General features: G+C 44.8%; 1 long non-coding RNA gene across 1 annotated transcript; it reads right to left on the reverse strand.

The window, feature by feature from the left end:
• Positions 1 to 5,382: 5,382 nt before the first annotated feature.
• On the reverse strand, positions 5,383 to 10,294 carry LOC119955805. Its single transcript, XR_005458530.1, has 2 exons — positions 10,167 to 10,294; positions 5,383 to 5,916 (listed from the first exon to the last, which is right to left on the reverse strand). It is a non-coding gene; the product is annotated as an uncharacterized LOC119955805 (long non-coding RNA).
• Positions 10,295 to 17,210: the final 6,916 nt, after the last annotated feature.

Here is a 17,210-nt window from a genome sequence, read left to right on the forward strand (position 1 = left end):
TGGTGTCCAAAGATGTGCAGGTTGGGTGGGGTTTCAGGGGGTTGGTGCAGACTCGATGATTCTATGTATGGGATATTAAAAGAGATTTAAGATGGAGGAGAGGGAACGGTGAAAATCTAAAGCTGCCGAATGCAACATTGAGCCACGAAGGCTGCAACGTGTCCATCGGGAAGATCAGATGCTGCTCCTAGGCTTGCTCCCCGTTTCACTGGAGTTTTGCGTAAGCTGAGGAACGACCTGTGGGTATGACAGCAAGGTGCAGATCTCATGGTTTTTTTTTTATAAATTTAGATTACCCAATTATTTTTTCCAATTAAGGGGCAATTTAGCCTGGCCAATCCACCTACTCTGCACATTTTTGGGTTGTGGGGGCGAAACCCACGCAGACACGGGGAGAATGTGCAAACTCCACACGGACAGTGACCCAGAGCCGGGATCGAACCTGGGACCTCAGCGCCGTGAGGCGGTTGTGCTAACCACTAGGCCACCGTGCTGCCCCTCAGATCTCACGGTTAGTTGGACAGCAGCTTGGTTCCAACTCCCTCCAGGTTCAAAGGGAATTGCGAAAGTTGCAAATTCTTATCGAGTTAAACCCAGGGCAAGGTTCGCTCGATATATGTTCTAAACTTTGATGTCCTGGAATATGAAGGTCGGAGGGGATGCAGGCAGGTCTCCCAAAATCATACAAGTTCACTTACGTGAGACTGGAGTTGATTTCCTTGGAGCAGGGAAGGTTAAGGGGAGATTTCACAAAAGGTTCTGATAGAGTGAATAGGGGAGAATCTGTTTCCCTTAACAGGAGAAGCAATAACCAGAGAACACCCAGAGCCCCCTCCCCCAAACAGGCTCTCCAATCCAGGGGCTAATATGAAAGTGCAACATAAAGTTATCACATAATTAACATACTAATTTTTATAATTGGCTCAATGACCATCTGAACTTTAAAGTTCACAAACGCTATACTTACTAATTTAATACACATTGATATTTAAATAATATCTGCAATCCGTAATTAAATACTAAGTTCACAACTTTCAAGATGTTAAAACATTACCTCCTACAGCACAATGACTACATGAGGAAGGTTTAGTGAAAGGTACGACCCCAGTTAGTTCCAGTAGACAAAATAGATTTGATAAATCAGTGAGATCCTCGCTATTCACACTTAGGCCAATGAGGATATACTCAGCACATCAGAGAATGTACCGTTTTGGAAGGACAGGTGTTTTTAAAAAGCCATGGGCGAAATTCCCTTTTCCAGCGGCTAAGTGCCAGTGCCAACGGAGAATCCGTGGGTGGTTCACGACGGGAAAATTGGCACGAACCCCTCACCGGTTCTGGTAACGGTGAGGGGCTAGCACCGGCGCAGTGTGAACCACCCACGGATTGCATGGAAAACGCTGGAGAGTCGCCGGGTCTTGCGCTGCGCATGCGCGGGGATGACGGTCTTCACTGGTCGCACCAGAAAGCATAGCATCAGCCTTGTGGGAACCCTAACCCACCCACCCTGACCCCAGAGGCCCCCCCATCCCTAGGAGAAGCACCAGCCAGCAGCATGGATCCCGGACGAGTGTGGCAGCACTGGATACTGTCCACAGCCAGAACGCAGGGTTCCCGACCGCTGGAACCACATGTGGCCCGCGCCATCGGGGACAGAGCATCACAAGTGGGCCGGCTGATGACGTGCCAACGGTGTAACTGCGCGCCGCACGTCCCGGTGACGCTGACTTGGAGGGGGCGGAGCATGTGAACCCGCGTCAAACCGGTGCCTGCCCCGGATCCGGCGTCGAAAGCCATTCTGCGCCCGATCCCGATTTTGCCGTCAGGCTACGGAGAATTCCGCCCATATACTTTGTTTCACTAAAGAGTGTTTGTTTGGGTCTTGAATGTTATAAAGTCTAAGTGATTTAATCATGCTCCGGCTGAAGAAAGTCAGGCTTGTTTGTGAAAAGTGCAGATATGGTGGCTCCGGAATGTTTTAGTTGTTGGAGTAGTTGCAGTGTCCCACAAATTAATTCACATTATTCTGTTGCTGAGGCAGAGCTGTGTTTAAATTGACCTACTAAAGATCAGAGAGTCTGTTTACTGAAGGTAACATAGAACATAGAAAAATACAGCACAGAACAGGCCCTTCGGCCCACGATGTTGTGCCGAACTTTTGTTCTAGATTAAGAACAAATTAATCTACACCCCATCATTCTACCGTAATCCATGTACCTATCCAATAGCCGCTTGAAGGTCCCTAATGTTTCTGACTCAACTACTTCCACAGGCAGTGCATTCCATGCCCCCACTACTCTCTGGGTAAAGAACCTACCTCTGACATCCCCTCTATATCTTCCACCATTCACCTTAAATTTATGTCCCCTTGTAATGGTGTGTTCCACCCGGGGAAAAAGTCTCTGACTGTCTACTCTATCTATTCCCCTGATCATCTTATAAACCTCTATCAAGTCGCCCCTCATCCTTCTCCGTTCTAATGAGAAAAGGCCTAGCACCCTCAACCTTTCCTCGTAAGACCTACTCTCCATTCCAGGCAACATCCTGGTAAATCTCCTTTGCACCTTTTCCAAAGTTTTCACATCCTTCCTAAAATGAGGTGACCAGAACTGCACGCAGTACTCCAAATGTGGCCTTACCAAGGTTTTGTACAGCTGCATCATCACCTCACGGCTCTTAAATTCAATCCCACTGCTAATGAACGCAGCACACCATAGGCCTTCTTCACAGCTCTATCCACTTGAGTGGCAACTTTCAAAGATCTATGAAAATAGACCCCAAGATCTCTCTGCTCCTCCACATTGCCAAGAACCCTACCGTTAACCCTGTATTCCGCATTCATATTTGTCCTTCCAAAATGGACAACCTCACACTTTTCAGAGTTAAACTCCATCTGCCACTTCTCAGCCCAGCTCTGCATCCTATCTATGTCTCTTTGCAGCCGACAACAGCCCTCCTCACTATCCACAACTCCACCAATCTTTGTATCATCTGCAAATTTACTGACCCACCCTTCAACTCATCCAAGTCATTAATGAAAATCACAAACAGCAGAGGACCCAGAACTGATCCCGGCGGTACGCCACTGGCAACTGGGCTCCAGGCTGAATATTTGCCATCCACCACCACTCTCTGACTTCTATCGGTTAGCCAGTTCGTTATCCAAGTGACCAAATATCCCACTATCCCATGCCTCCTTACTTTCTGCATAAGCCTACCATGGGGAACCTTATCATATGCCTTACTAAAATACATGTACACTACATCCACTGCTTTACCTTCATCCACGTGCTTGGTCACCTCCTCAAAGAATTCAATAAGACTTGTGAGGCAAGACCTACCCCTCACAAATCCGTGCTGACTATCCCTAATCAAGCAGTGTCTTTCCAGATGCTCAGAAATCCTAACCCTCAGTACCCTTTCCATTACTTTGCCTATCACCGAAGTAAGACTAACTGGCCTGTAATTCCCAGGGTTATCCCTATTCCCTTTTTTGAACAGGGGCACGACATTCGCCACTCGCCAATCCCCTGGTACCACCCCTGTTGACAGTGAGGACGAAAAGATCTTTGCCAACGGCTCTGCAATTTCATCTCTTGCTTCCCCGAGAATCCTTGGATAGCATGGTGGTTAGCATAAATGCTTCACAGCTCCAGGGTCCCAGGTTCGATTCCCGGCTGGGTCACTGTCTGTGTGGAGTCTGCACGTCCTCCCCGTGTGTGCGTGGGTTTCCTCCGGGTGCTCCGGTTTCCTCCCACAGTCCAAAGATGTGCGGGTTAGGTGGATTGGCCATGCTAAATTGCCCGTAGTGTCCTAAAAAGTAAGGTTAAGGGGGGGTTGTTGGGTTATGGGTATAGGGTGCATACGTGGGTTTGAGTAGGGTGATCATTGTTCGGCACAACATCGAGGGCCGAAGGGCCTGTTCTGTACTGTACTGTTCTATATATTCTATATCCCGTCAGGCCCGGGGGACTTGTCTATCCTCAAGTTATTCAAAATGCCCAACACATCTTCCTTCCTAACAAGTATCTCCTCGAGATTACCAGTCTGTTTCACACTGTCCTCTCCAACAAAATGGCCCCTCTCATTCGTAAATACTGAAGAAAAATACTCGTTCAAGACCTCTCCTATCTCTTCTGATTCAATACACAATCTCCCGCTACTGTCCTTGATCGGACCCACCCTCGCTCTAGTCATTCTCATATTTCTCACATATGTGTAAAAGGCCTTGGGATTTTCCTTGATCCTACCCACCAAAGATTTTTCGTGCCCTCTCTTAACTTTCCTAATCCCTTTCTTCAGTTCCCTCCTGGCTATCTTGTATCCCTCCAGCGCCCTGCCCTCCAGGAAACCTTGTTTCCTCAGCCTTACAGAAGTAAATGCAGCCTGAGGTCATCCCGAGTTTGATCGTTGCTCAAAGAACATTGCAAATTCGGATATGTTGGGTAGATTTTAAGATTCCTTTGCGTTAATTAACAAAGTGTTGTGAGTGACATGTGACACATATAATAATATATGTTGCTCCTGAATGTCCTGTGCTGATGCTCGTGGTTTGCAAGGTGCTGCACTGCTATTTAAGGTATATCCAGGTTAGTATGCCACAGATCACAGACATGCCTTAAGTAATGCTACAGAAACCTAGCAATATTTCAGTGTTCACTGTGCAAGATACCCAGCGGGTTTCTCTTTACAGCTGTGTACAGTGAAACTCTGCTCAAACTGTGCAGCTACTGGGATACAGATCAGCCATAGTCGAATTGAACGGCAGAAGGGGCTGGTGGGGCTGCATTGCCTAGTCCTGTTCCCAATGTGATATACAGTAATATACAGCAGAGATTTCTTTAGACTGGGTGGCACAGTGGCTAGCACTGCTGCCTCATGGCACCGAGGACCCGGGTTCGATCCTGGCTCCGGTTCACTGTCTGTGTGGAGTTTGCACATTCTCCCTGTGTCTGCATGCGTCTCACCCCCATAATCCAAAGATGTGCAGAGTAGGTGGATTGGCCACGCTAAAGTGCCCCTTAATGGGAAGAAAATAAGTGGATACTCTAAATTTATCTTTTAAAAAAAAAGAGATTTCTTTAGACCACAAGTAAGCTAACAAGTGCCTGGCATGCATCTCCTTTACTAGAAAGTTAATCCACTCTGTATAATGCAGCTTTAACGCAACACAATACACAGGTGTGAAAGGTGCACCGATGAAATATTTATTCCGGTTTTGGAGAGTATTGGGAACAGAAGGGGCAAAGCTGACCGTTTGGTGATTTAGCAGCCTCCAAAATGTACAATGCCTGTCAAGAGTATTACAAAGTAAAATTTAAAACCTACATCAGTTGAAAGGAAATTAACTCCACTTAAAGAAAGAAACATAGTGCTAATATGTTTGTGATGAACAAAATCATTTAATTAGAACCGATACAAATGATGATGACAACAATGTTGCCCTACAAGTAATTACATGATTCACCATACCAGGGGTAATTTCCACTTTTTCTTTCACTTGCTAAACATCCATGGGTTTTATTTAATTTTCTTGCCTATTCTGATTCATCTTTCATTTTTGCTTTCAATCATTTCCTTGCTCCTCCCTCAGGCACTATGTTCAGGAGGGGCTCATCCATTTCTCCAGCCCACTCTCGCTTGGGGTGGTGCCTGGCTCTCCCCTCTCCCGAACCTGAACCTGAACCCTGCTCGCCCTAGTTCCATCCCCTGCAGCTGCTTGGCGGTGCTCCGCAGGCCATTCAGAAAGTCCCGAGATTTCTTCTCGAGTTGGAGGCCGAAGGGAAACCGGAGTCTGTGGCCTGGAATTCCCTTTGCCTGGCCTTTCCCCCGATTTTCATTGTCTAACCGCCAAGGATCAGGTGACAGACTGTTTGTCAGCGAGATTATCAACAGGATAAAGCCCACCACCTTCATCTACAACTCGAAAAGAAAGAATAACAATTAGCAATGAGCTACTGAAGTTACATTTCTACAGCCCTTTTCACAAGCTCATGACAACAAAGTGCATCACAGCAAATTAAGTACTTTTGAATTGTAATCACTGTTATGTAGGAAAGACAGCAACCAATTTACACACAGCAAACTTCCACAAACAGATATATGATAAAGACTAGATAATCTGATTCAGTGATTTTAGTTAAGAGGTAAATATTTATCAGGACACCGGAAGACTCCCCTGATCCCGTGTAGTTCTCCTGAGAGAGCGGGTTCGACCTTGGTGTGATGTTGCATCTGAAAAACAGCACGGCATTCCCTCAACACTGTACTGGCAGGCCGCCGAGAGTTTGTGTTCAACTGCTTGGAGTGAAATTTGAACCCAGAACTTGTCTGACTCAGACGAGAGTCCTACTAACTCAGGGCAAGATCTTCATATCCTGTATTCCACCTTTTTAAAATAGTATCAATTTTAAAAGGACAAAGAGTTGAATTTATATTAGAATTTGACCATTTAGAAATTGCTGTACAAATAGAAAAATATTCCACTGGTTTGAGCTGTTGGATTCCCAACACAAGGAATATCGTGGTTCAGGAAGAAAGCCCAACACTATCGGTAAATCTGCGGAATTAGTGATAAATGCAATCTCCAATATGCAAAGAACAAATCTTGGTTTTGTTTCCAATTGGGAAATGAGTGTTGGCCTGCGACTAATTATAAACCCGAGGGGAAAAGAGTCGACATTCTGCCACGTTTCAAATTTTTCTTCCCTTGTACCTTATCCAGTCTTGAGCTCAAAAGGCCTTAAATACAATGAATCAATATAAAGTGCAAGGATTGGGGAACAAAAATAAAGAAGGCTTGCTGTGATCGTACAGGGCTTTGGTGAGACCAGTCCTGGAACACTGTTAGGTCTCCATGTTTAAGGAACAATTTATTTGCATTGGAGGCTGTACTGCAGAGGTTCACTAGATTGGTCCTGGGGATAAAAGGATTGTCATAGAATCATAAGTGTTTTACACCACCAAGAAGCCTTGTCCTATGACAAGAAATTGAGTAAATTGGGCATCTATTCTCTGGAGTTGAGAAGAATGAGCAATGATCTTATTGAAACAGAAGATTCAGGGTGGCACAGTGGTTAGCACTGCTGCCTTCCGGGGCCGAAAACGCAGGTCATTGTCCGTGTGGAGTTTACACATTCTCCCCGTGTCTGCATGGGTCTCATCCCCACAACCCAAAGATGTGCAGGGTAGGTGGATTGGCCACACTAAATCGCCCCTTAATTGGAAAAATGAAAATAAAAGTTCTGCACCTGGAGGTACCTAAACATTTCCGAGTCTAACAACCCAAATTTCTCCTGTAGCTCTCCTCCAAACTGGCAAAGCCGTCCCTCCATGAATAAATCCCCCACTCTACCAGCACTTTCCATTTCCACACACAAAATCTGGCATCTAGCTTTGCCGACTCGAACAGGTGAGTCAGTCTTGGAGCTGCCCCAATGTAAAATGCAGGCGGAGTTAGAACATAGAACAGTACAGCACAGAACAGGCCCTTCGGCCCTCGATGTTGTGCCGAGCAATGATCACCCTACTCAAACCCACGTATCCACCCTATACCCGTAACCCAACAACCCCCCCCCCCCCCCTTAACCTTACTTTTTTAGGACACTATGGGCAATTTAGCATGGCCAATCCACCTAACCCGCACATCTTTGGACTGTGGGAGGAAACCGGAGCACCCGGAGGAAACCCACGCACACACGGGGAGGATGTGCAGACTCTGCACAGACAGTGACCCAGCCAGGAACCGAACCTGGGACCCTGGAGCTGTGAAGCATTTATGCTAACCACCATGCTACCGTGCTGCCCCTAAGAATGATTTAGGAGCTATATTTATATTTATATGGTTGCCACCATATTTTTAGTGTGGCCACCACCCCTGGATTTGTTGACCACTTTGCCAGCGCCAACGGAAGTGGCGCTGTTACCAATGCCCCCATACATGTCCCCCTACATGACCCTGACTCCATCTGAACCCAGAGAGCCCCCGGGTCCTCACACCAGCCCAACACGTCCCGTGTTGGCTGCCCAATAATACTACAGCAAATTTGGCAGCACAAAATCCCCTGCCTGTCTCTCCTTCTGAAGCAGCTCCCTCGGGACCTTTCCTACCCAAATAAAGCCGGAGTAAGTCTCTCAACCTTTCAGAAAAATGACTTGGGCAGGAACACCAGGGGACCCTGAAATAAAAGTAGAAATCACGGCAAGGTGTTCATCTAGACCGATTGCTCCTGGACCATCAGGAGACTACCCTACCTCTGTAAGTCCGCCGTGATTCGACCTACCAGGCTTATGTAATTCAATCCCCGAAGCCGGCCCATCCTCTGCCACCTGGACCCCTAGGTATCGAAAACTAGACCCCGCCAACCGTAGCGGCATTCCCCCCCCTCCCCCCTCCTCACTTATCAGTATGTTCAACTTGTAGCCAGAGAAGGCACGTAGCTCTGCAAAATACTCCCTATACACAACCCCAGATCCCTAATGTATCAGCAAATCATCAGCGAATAGTGACACCCACCCTACACGCCACCCCACCTCTAACAATCCAACTACACCGTATTTAAGGCCATTGATGCAATGGCCGACGACTCAATTGCCAATGCAAACAACAACGTACACCCCTGCCTCGTACCCCAATGCAACTGAAAAGACCCCAAGTTCATGGCGTTGATGTAAACAGGCCGCATTCGGCAACTGCACCCGACATTAACCCAGGGCCAAATCCAAACAGAGGGATACACAGAAATCTATAGGGAGGGAATTCCAGAACTGCGGGTCTAACCAGTTGAAGGCGTGGCTGCCAATGGTGAAGGGAAGGAAATCAGTCATGGGAAAGGAGTGGGATTTGGAGCAGTGCATCTTTTTCAGAGGGTTGTAGGAGATTATTTATTTAGAGTACCCAATTATTTTTTTTCTAATTAAGAGGCAATTTAGCGTGGCCAATCCACCTAGCCGGCACATCTTTGGGTTGTGGGGGTGAAAACGGGGAGAATGTGCAAACTCCACACGGACAGTGACCCAGGGCGAACCCGGGTCCTCAGCGCCATAGGCAGCAATGCTAACCACTGTGCCACCGTGCTGCCCTTGGTTGTAGGAGATTATTGAGATGAGGGATGGGATTTGCAATTGAAGGTGGGATTTTATAATTACGGCCAGGTCATAGCGAAACGAAGGTCAGTAAGCACAGGAGTTATGGAGGAACAGGACTTTGTGTGAATTAGACCTCTAATTTACAATTAGCATTTTTTGTTCTTTACCATGGATGCGATTACATTTATATTTCCTGACCCTTATTTATACACCAGTGAAAATGATTTTAATTAATTAAATGAGGTGGCTCCTGTATCTTGTTATCTACACATCAACATTCTTAAATTAAAATATTTGTAACAGTGATAATCTCCTTGATCGATTACAAACAATCTTATACATGTTGATTCTAAGTGAATTTCATGAATTAAACTTTACAGATGTGCCGTGTCATCTGTTTTAAGATGAGGCTTCCGGTCTGCAACTTCTGACAAATCCTTTACTGTGCATTGTTTGAAACTCTTATCAGTTACAGTAAATAATCAGCCTTCTCTCAGATTCGCCTGGAGGTTGCAACGCTCCCAACTTCCGATGATGGTTTTTTAAAAATTGAAAATCCTCCTTCACCCAGAGCATCAAGTTAACATCTTGCAAACTTCCAGCGAGCACAGATCTGAGATATAACGTAACTGCGACCTGATACTTGCAAGTTTGACTCTCAGTCGGAGACTCGGTTGGTTTTAATATCTAAATATTGGCGCACTCAACTGCACATCGCACCAAAGCATTTTCACATTGTTGTTAAGTTAGTATCTTTGTAAATAAATTTGTTTACCAGCATGGGATAATTCACATCTATTTTTTAAAATTTGAGTATTTTTTCTAATTAAAGGGCAATTTAGCGTGGCCAATCCACCTAGCCTGCACATCTTTGGGTTGTGGGGGCAAAACCCGCGCAAACACGGGGAGAATGTGCAAATGCCACACGGACAGTGACCCAGAGCCGGGATCGAACCTGGGGCCTCGGCGCCGCGAGGCAGCAGTGCTAACCCACTGCGCCACCGTGCTGCCCGGATAATTCACATCTCATCTCATTTCACATGAATGGTGCTATTTATAAAATAATCAACAGTGCTTACATTCTGATGTCCCAGGGATGAAGGAGATTAGGTTTCCTCAGATTGATGACAGACTTGTTCCGATCCATTGCTTGCTGCATTTATATACTGAACGCTTAAACAAGTCTGTGTCATTGCAGACCCTCCACTAAACTGCAGATAGCAGGAAGCTGAAATAGAGGGAGCAATTCTAGTACCTTCAGGGCAGGTAAACCCTTGTCATTCAATTCCAAAGAGCATTTCTCCAGTGTTTTGTGAATCATAATCTTCACTCAATCTTTCTTAATGCGGAATGAGTAATAGAGTATCTTAAATGTATTTTCTTAACAACTCTTATTAACTTGAAAGTCATAGGAAGTAATTTTGAATGAAATGAAATGAAAATCACTTATTGTCACGAGTAGGCTTCAATGAAGTTACTGTGAAAAGTCCCTAGTCGCCACATTCCGGACCCTGTCCGGGGAGGCTGGTACGGGAATCGAACCGTGCTGCTGGCCTGCTTGGTCTGCTTTAAAAGCCAGCGATTTAGCCCAGTGTGCTAAACAGTGAAATATTCACCCTGTGAATATTTCACTGAGAACATAAGGGGGAATAAATGTTGCCCTTCACCCAGAGTGGCCACAAAAACACCACTTTTGGGGAATGCACTGACTTATTATTTTACCAAAAACATACATTTGCCGAACGACTTAGCCTGGTTTTACTGCCTGCAATTTATTTCTCATCCCTTGTCTTACTTAAATATGAAATTTAGTTTGTGACTCTCTCTCTCCCAAAGCTAAAATCAAATTCAATCACATTATGATCACAGTTTGCAAGACATCCCCATATCATCAGATTGTTAGCATCAGATTTCCTTCATGTTGAATGTTGCAACAAATGGTTATTAGTTTTCTTAACAGTAACTCCTCTTAAGATTCCTGCATGAGGTTTTTAATCATTAGTTTTATTACTGACTGATTAATGGTCTTCCATATATTAAATGACAAGAAAACATGCAATTAACACAACCCACCTCCTGGGTTCACTAGCTACCGTAAGAAAGCATGTTTCAATCAAAGGGAATTATTTATTCCATTGCCAAGATCTGGTGCAATCAGCTCCAGTTTACAGGCCCTCTGCATGATGCTTGATCTTCCAAAATGTTCCATCTTAAAGTGGGGACATTCTATTATATTTTAATACATTAATGTGTGTCTAAGTAATAAGTAGGTTGGATGTTTTTAATTTCATCCTGCATACAATCGTTTTGCCCTTTGCCTCTAGCCTACACGTTTTGTTGGATTGGATTTGTTTATTGTCACGTGTACCGAGGTACAGTGAAAAGTATTTTTCAGCGAGCAGCTCAAACACATCATTTGGTATATGAAAAGAAAATACATCACAGGGCAACACAAGGTACACAATGTAAATACATAGACACCGGCATCGGATGAAGCATACAGGGTGTAGTATTAATCAGGTCCGTCCATAAGTGGGTCGTTTAGGAGTCTGGTAACAGCGGGGAAGAAGCTGTTCTTGAATCTGTTTGTGCGTGTTCTCAGACTTCTGTATCTCCTGCCCGATGGAAGAAGTTAGAAGAGTGAGTAAGCTGGGTGGGTGGGGTCTTTGATTATGCTGCCCGCTTTCCCCAGGCAGCGGGAGATGTAGACAGAGTCCATGGATGGGAGGCAGGTTTGTGTGATGGACTGGGCTGTGTTCACGACTCTCTGAAGTTTCTGTGTAAGTGTGAAGGTGTTCTGATCCCTGTGGGGAAACAGTAAACCCCAAAAACTGAATTTACTGAGTCACAGAATCATCATAATAATAATCTTTATTATTGTCACAAGTAGGCTGACATTAACACTGCAATAAAGTTACTGTGAAAATCCCCTAGTTGCCACACTCCGACGCCTTTTTGGGTACATGGAGGGAGAATTCAGAATGTCTAATTCACCTAACAAGCATGTCTTTCAGGACTTGTGATCCCTAGAGGAGGAAATTACCAACAAGATTACGTTGTAGCTTTTACTTTAACATGAATCAGAACCAATGTAAATTACACCTGAATTAACAGGCAAATGATTCTTTTTTAAATAAACTTAGAGTACCCAATTCATTTTTTACAATTAATTAAGGGGCAATTTATCATGGTTAATCCACCTACCCTGCATATCTTTGGGTTGTGGGGGCGAAACCCACGCAGACACAGGGAAAATGTGCAAATTCCACACGGACAGTGACCCAGAGCCAGGATCGAACCTGGGACCTCAGCGCCATGAGGCAGCAATGCTAACCACGGTGCCACCGTGTTGCCAGGCAAATGATCCTTAATTAATAATGTAAATTTCACTTTTAATAGTATAGTCTTATTTAACCAGGATGTGAAAGCACTGGAGAAAGTACAGGAGTTACGTTAATGGTTCCAGGGATGAGAAACGTCAGTGATGAGAATAGATTGGAGAGATTGAGAGGAGATTTAATAGAGATGTTCATCAATGTGTTTTGTTATTTTGAACTTGAGCAGTAGATAAACTGGGATGGATTCTGTTGGTAAGACGGGAGAAACAGAACAACGCAACCCTTTTCATTTAGAGACAGACGTGAAAAAGGAAACTGAGTCTTTATATTCTGGCATGGCATGTGTTAATAATCCCTTGAGTTCTCAGTCCTATCCAACCAGAAGTACTACTCCCAAGACCAAAAATGGCACTTTCTTATTCAACTTCTGAGCTGCCAATGGTGGCACCAACTAGACATGCCTGACCCATGGGCAGGAAGTGAATGCTTGAAATATCTGTCACTGGGGAGATGCTTCAACTAAATAAAGTTAACAGGATGTATTGTACTTCATGGGTGGGATGAGATTTAAACGTTGGTGTGTTAGTATCTAGTCATAAATAAATAACCTTTTATTGTCTCAAGTAGGCTTTTTTTAACGCTGCAATGAAGTTTCTGTGAAAAGCCTCTGGTCGCCACATTCCGGCGCCTGATCGGGTACACAGAGGGAGAATTCAGAATTCTCAGCTGGTTCTGCATCACAAACCAGCTGTCTAGTGTCATGTGAGAGTACCTTTAAGAAATGGGTGTTTAAGAAATGTACCTCTAAGAAATGGGTGTTTATCAGTGATGTCAGAGAGTGGGTGGAGCTGGGCTGGATGTCAGCTTTTTACTTTCGTTTTAGGCTGTTTGCTGCAGGGTGTGTTTTAGTTTTGTTTTCAGTGTTGGAGCTGAAGCCAGCCAAAGCAGGTGTACTGTTGATATCTCTGCCATGAAAAGACTATCTCCTGATCATTTGGTGAATTCAGAATTATGAATGTTTTCAGTAGTGAATGTAAACCCAATGTGCTTCTGTTAAAAGGTGTTTCTTTTGTCTTCTGGATGTTGTCTGGGAAGTTATTAAGGATTACTTAGTGTTGTATTCTTTTGGGGTTGTATTTGAATTAATGGTTGCTAAGATATTCACTATGTTTTAAAAAGGTTAACTTGAGTTCATAGAATAAACATTGTTTTTCTTTAAAAAATACTTTTCCATTTCTGCTGTACCACACCTGTAGAGTGGGCCGTGTGCTCCCCATACCACAATCTATTAAAAGTTGTGGGTCAGGTGAATTCCATGATACAGGTCGGTGCAGACTCGATGGGCCGAATGGCCTCCTTCTGCACTGTATGTTCTATGACTATGACTTTGGAGTTCTCTAAACCCTGGCCCATAACACTAGAGCACTGAGCTAAACCGTGCACTGCATGGCCCAGTTGGTGGCAATCCTGCCTCTGACTCCGAAATTGTGACTTCCAAGTCTCCACTCCAGAAACTTGAAATCTTTTAAAAACATTTTTTAGAGTACCGAATTCTTTTTTTTTCAAATTAAGGGACAATTTAACGTGGCCAATCCACCGGCCCTGCACATTTTTGGGTTGTGGGACGAAACCCACGCAGTCACGGGGAGAATGTGCAAACTCCACACTGACAATGACCCAGAGCCGGGATCGAACCCGGGTCCTCGGTGCTAACCATTGAGCCACCATGCCGCCCTTTGAACACAGAAATCTAGGCTGACATCCCGGTGCTGCTCTGCCAGGAGATGCAGTCTTTCAGATGTGACATTAAACTGAGGCTCCATCTGCCTCTCTGGTGAAGGTAAAGATCCCATGCCACTATTTAAAAGAAGAGGAGGGGAGTTATTCCTGGTGTCCTGGCCAATATTTCCCCTCAAATCCAAATGTCAAAACAAATGTTGTTGTTATGATTTTTTTCTCATTTGTGGGTGTTTGCTGTGTGCAGATCAGCAGCTGAGTTTCCTACTTTGCAATAGGGCAGTGATGGGCAACCGAGGCTGGGTCGCATGAGTGGCTCTCCTTCATCTCAGTGGGCCGCAAGATTGAAATCGGGCTGGTTCATCAGCTTCAAATGATAGAAACAAACTGGGTTGAACGATAGCAGTGGTTAGCACCGTTGCTTCACAGCGCCAGGGTCCTGGGTTCGATTCCCCCGCTGGGTCACTGTCTGTGCGGAGTCAGCATGTTCTCCCCGTGTCTGCATGGGTTTCCTCCGGGTGCTCCGGTTTCCTCCCACAGTCCAAAGACGTGCCGGTTAGGTGGATTGGCCGTGATAAATTGCCCTTAGTGACCAAAAAGGTTAGGAGGGGTTATTGGGTTACGGGGATAGGGTGGAAGTGAGGACTTAAGTGGGTCAGTGCAGACTCGATGGGCCAAATGGCCTCCTTCTGCACTGTATGTTCTATGTTTGATTCCTGCTTAGGTCACTGTCTGTGTGGAGTCTGCACCTTCTCCCCGTGTCTGCATGGGTTTCCTCTGGATGCTCCGGTTTCCTCCCACAAGTCCCGAAAGACGTGCTTATTAGGTAATTTAGACATTCTGAATTCTCCCTCAGTGTACTCGAACAGGCGCCGGAAAGTGACGACTAGGGGCTTTTCAGAGTAACTTCATTGCAGTGTTAACGTGTGACACTAATAAAGATTATTAAGAGAAATATTTTCAATATTTGGATTCCGAGAGAGTGAGGAAAAAAAGTTATGCGGATGGAAACCAGTGAAAAGTCGTAATTCAGCGTCTGGGCAACAATCAAGAAAATATCTATGGGCTGCGGATGGGCCACTTTTGGTCCCAGGCTGCAATAGTGGCTGCATTTTTTTAAAAAGCTCTCCCTAAGGTTGTGAAAGTTGGAACCCCTTTGTTATTGGCAAATATGACATTGCAAACACAGAGTACTTTCAAATGGTGGCAGAGGTAGGTGACAGAGGTTCAGGGTTGGTAAAAGCAGTTTTCTTTTTAATGTGCTGCTTTCCAGGAAGTTTGAGGCCAAAATACTGTATGTGTAAAGAAAACAGGTGATGCTGCATTGGGGAAGCTGTTGGATTAATCTTCTAGGATGGGTTTTTAAATCGTCTGTCTTCACCTAAAGCCTTGTGACCTTACCTGGTGCATTAGTGAATCTTCAGATTGCAAGGCAAATGGTCTTGATAATAAATGGATGAAAAACTGAATACACTGGTCAGAGGGTCAGTAACCAGATTTATGAGAATTGTCAAATTAACTGGGGAGATGGAATTTCATTTACTCAGCGAGTTGTGGTCTGGAATAAACTGAGTGAAAGGGCGGTGGAAGGAATTTCAGCAATAACTTGCAGGGGAGTGGGAGTAATTGGGATTGCTCTTTCAAAGGCTGACAGGGGGCCTAATGGTTTCCTGCTGTGCTGTATGATTCTACTACCTTTATTTTGTTTGTGGCTTGTTTTCACCTCTGGAATTGTTTAATTTAGGATGATGTGTTCTTTTATAACGTAGATCAGGCATGACTTTCAGCCTTTAGAAGGTTAAACGACTGACAAATGTTGTCGTGCAATGTTCTTATTTGTGAGCAGGTGCTGTTGGGTGAGATGGTTTTGTACGGTCATGTCTTAGATGACATCTGTATAAGCAATTGAACGGCGCAGCAATGATTAGAATTGAAGGCCCGAAGGGGTAGTTTGTAACACATCTCCCTGGAGTTGCAGCAATGCGAGTGGTGTGGAACAGCCAACGTCAGCCCAGACGCAAATAATCCCATCTTGATGCTTGTTTCATTGCATTACGTGGGATACATCCTCTTAATGTGCCTCATTAGTCTGATGCTTATGCAGCTACTGATCTTTCCCTCATTTTCATCTTTAATATTCTTGATTCCAGTAAAATCCTCACTCTTGCCTCCCCCCTCTCAAATCCACAAATCTGCCATCTCTCGTTTTAACACTTAATGACATTTGAAATTCAAGAAACAGATGCTGTGATTTGGGAGAATCCTTTGCAAAGCAGGCATGTTAATACCTCTTGAAACAGCACAAGAACATCATATTCATCCCTTTTTAAAAAAATTTTTTTTTTAGAGTACCCAATTATTATTTTTTCCAATTAAGGGGCAATTTAGCATGTCCAATTCACCTAACCTGTACATCTTTTGGGTTGTGGGGTGAAACCCACGCAGACACGGGGAGAATGTGCAAACTCCACACGGACAGTGACCCAGAGCCGGGATCGAACCCGGGTCCGCAGCGCCGTAGGCAGCAATGCTAACCACTGTGCCACTGTACTGCCTTCATATTCATCCCTTAATAGCAACAACACTAACCTGATTTTTAGTAAGTGAGAAAGGGAGGACAGTAATTACAGATTCTTGAACTGTGCTCTTAGAGGGGAGTTGGTTTGGGACTTTCCCCTTACAACAATATTATGCGGTTCACAATCCTCTTATTGGCACCAGCAGGTATGATCTGCCAATGCATCAAATTTAAAGTTCTCATCCTTGTTTCCAAATCCCTGACCTCCTCCGCCCTCCAACCCTTTGTTGTACCTGCATTCCTTTACTTTCTGGTCTCTTGTACATCCCTGATTTTCATCATTCCACCAGGACGGTTGTGCGTTCAGCTGTCAGCTCTGACATATCCTTTTCAAACCGCTCCATCCCTTGCATCACAATCTTTAAAATCACCTCTTTGAATAAGGTTTTTGTCACCGGTCCTCTTGCTCGTGTCAACATTTTCTTTAGAAATGGTGCTGTGGGGCAGCACGGCGGCACAGTGGTTAGCAT

Source organism: Scyliorhinus canicula, chromosome 21 (genome assembly GCF_902713615.1).
Source record: "Scyliorhinus canicula chromosome 21, sScyCan1.1, whole genome shotgun sequence".
Classification (NCBI taxonomy): domain Eukaryota; kingdom Metazoa; phylum Chordata; class Chondrichthyes; order Carcharhiniformes; family Scyliorhinidae; genus Scyliorhinus; species Scyliorhinus canicula.